This window comes from Symphalangus syndactylus, chromosome 6 (assembly GCF_028878055.3).
Source record: "Symphalangus syndactylus isolate Jambi chromosome 6, NHGRI_mSymSyn1-v2.1_pri, whole genome shotgun sequence".
Classification (NCBI taxonomy): Eukaryota; Metazoa; Chordata; class Mammalia; order Primates; family Hylobatidae; genus Symphalangus; species Symphalangus syndactylus.
Window position 1 is genome coordinate 72,070,851 of NC_072428.2, and position 2,721 is coordinate 72,073,571.

General features: G+C 60.5%; 1 pseudogene; it reads right to left on the reverse strand.

Moving 5' to 3' along the window:
* Nucleotides 1-211: 211 nt before the first annotated feature.
* Nucleotides 212-2,092, reverse strand: LOC129485330 (exonuclease GOR-like; annotated as a pseudogene).
* Between the last annotated feature and the right edge of the window lie 629 nt (nt 2,093-2,721).

The window sequence follows — 2,721 nt, forward strand, 5'->3', positions numbered from 1 at the left end:
GCTCATGGAGAAGCTGAGGACTTTCAGCTTTGCTTTTAAATGTTTTTAATTTTCAATGTTTAAATTCATACCAAGATTGATTGGGCGCCAGCCCCGGGTGTAGGGGAAAAATCGGGTGGGGGAGGGGGGTTCAGAAAGTCCCACAGAAGGGGAAGATGCCCAGGAGAGAAGACTGTCAGGAGGCTGTTGTGTCAGGGGGCTCGACTTTTTCTCAGAGGCCATGGAGGTTCAGGTGGGCTAAGGGAGGCGAGTGGTAGAAGGCCAAAGGTCTGGGAGGGACAGAGGGATGGGGACAGGCGCGAGGGGCCGCGGCAAGGACTCGGGGGACTGGGAGAGGGGGCTCGGGCCTCGGAGAGCCCATTGGTGGAAGGACAGATGTCCGGGAGGGGCAGAGGGATGGGGACAGGGGCGACGGCCGGGGGCAGGCACTCCGGGGGCCTGGGAGTCGGGGGTCGGGGTTAGTCTCGGCTTTTGGCCCTGTCCTACCGCCGGCTGCTTCCGTTTCTTTCGCTTTGCGGCGAGGTGGACAGGTTTAGATCTCAGGATTGAGGGCGGTTTTGGAAGCGCCCTGGGGCTAAGGACAGGCCAGGGCGGCGGGAGAGGCGGTCCGGTTGCATCGCTGGATCTGGGCGCGCTGTCGGAGCTTCCACATCACCAGCTGCATGCAGGCGTTTGCGTCCTCGATGGAGTTGTGTCCGTCCTGGCTGTCCTGGATGATCTGTCCCAGGTAGTCGGCCGCGAGATTCCTGAGGGAGCGCTTGTAGGGGAAACCCAGGTAGTGCGGGAAGAGCACGGCCGTGTCCACCACGGTGCTGTGGATGAGCTTCAGGGCCAGCAGATCGCTCTCCAGGCTGTGCCCGATGAGGATGGTTTGGGCGCTGAAAAAGCTCAGCAGGATGGCTTGGACTTTGGGCAACGTGATGCTCGTGTTGGCGACGTCGGCCTCGGTCACTCCGGAGAACCTGGTGTTGTAGTCCACGATCTCGTTGTCGGGCTTGACGAAGGTGTCGTACACCACTCGCATGTCAGCGTCCACCACAGTGACGCGGGTCAGCTCCAGGCCGTGTGTGGTGTAGCACATCTCACAGTCCAAGGCGTAGATCCCTGGATAAGCGTCTCTGGAACACTCTTTCTCCAAGGTCTTCACGAAGCCATCGAGGCTGTCCTTGCGGCCGTCCCCCACGTGCTGCTTTGCCACCTGGTAGCCCACGTAGCCAGGAGCCGCTGCACAGCAGGTGTACTGGCTAACCCGGCCTCCAGCCACTTGGCTTGAGCGGACCCGCCCCCAGTGATAATAACAAAACTGGTCGCGTACACAGCGGCCGGAGGAGGACACCAGGTACTCAGTGCTACAACGGCAGCAGACCCTGCAGGACGAGTCGCCGGGCCCCTTCCCCTGGCCAGTAAAGAGGACTGAGCCTCCGGGCTGCTTGGGGTGCGGGAAGGGGTAGTCGTTCTCCTTGAGCTGGTCCTGGGTGAGCAGGAACTCCTGGAGGCGGCTGTACAGGGCGGCCCTGCTGAGGCTGGGCATGGAGCTGGGGGTCAGGCCCTTCAGACTCTTGAGGGTGTTCAGGATCACATTGAGGTACACCTTCTTGTTGGGGCTGCAGTCCTAGGCCGCCTTCTCCTCGTTCAGCGCCTTCTCCTCGGCCTCCTGCTTGGAGTCGCAGAACTTGAGACACTCTTTGGTGAATAGTTGGAGATAGCCTCGGCGGATGACGGTGGGGACTTGGCACCCCGAACTTCGGAGGATAATGGGTTTCTCCAAACGAGCTAAGGATGGACGACGGATGATCCGCTTAGAGCTGATGGTGGTGGAGGTCTTGTCTGCCATCCCCGACCTGTTGCGCCTCTTCCGTGGCTGTCTGCCGACCTTGGAGCCATTGGAGCGTTGGCTTCTGCTGGCCACCCGGGTTCTCTTGGCATCTGTGGCACCAGTGGCCAAGCAAGGGCTGTGAGAGTGGGCGATCCTCTTCCTCTCCCTGGGGGCTGAGATGCAGACTGTGGAGGGTCTCTCTGCCAGCTTTGGGGCGGCTGGCAGGCAGCAGGCCGATCCCCACTGCGCAGGGAAGCACCAAGCCTCCGTCACCATCTCGGGCCACGCAGGGGGCACAGCGGGACAAGTATTCTCGGGCTCCGTCTGGATCCCCACAGATGATGAGGCCTGCTTGTACATCTGGGGCACTCAGAGCCTGAAGCTCTGGGCAGGCTGATGACAGGGCATTGGGAATTCTTTAGCCCCGAGGGCCGCCTCCTCGACCGCCTTCTTCGCTTCTGGATAGCCAGGTGGGAACCAGCAGGGAGATGTGGCTAGCAACATCTCACTGCCTTCGGGGGCACCTGCGTGGCTCTGCTCCTCTCCCAACTGGCAGCTTCAGTGAGTGCCGCAGCGGATGCGCACCGCCTTTATATACGCACAGGCCTCTTCTGTGAGAGAGGGTGGGACTTGTCCTTCATTACGTTGCTACTTCCATCCAATCACACTGAACCTCATCTTCCACCAGACTCCAGCTTCCGGGGGGGCTCAGTGTCTGCTAATGGAAGCAACCCGAACTCCTGGTTGCTAACCTTGGAGCTAGCTTGCTTTTCCTGAGGTGATTAGCTGTCCCTGCTCAGCAGTACCATAATGGCTTGTGGAAGTGAGACACATAGCCACACATTGAGTTTCAGGGAGGTTGGTCAACTTGCTCGGGGACACACAGCACCCCCACGGAGCCGGGA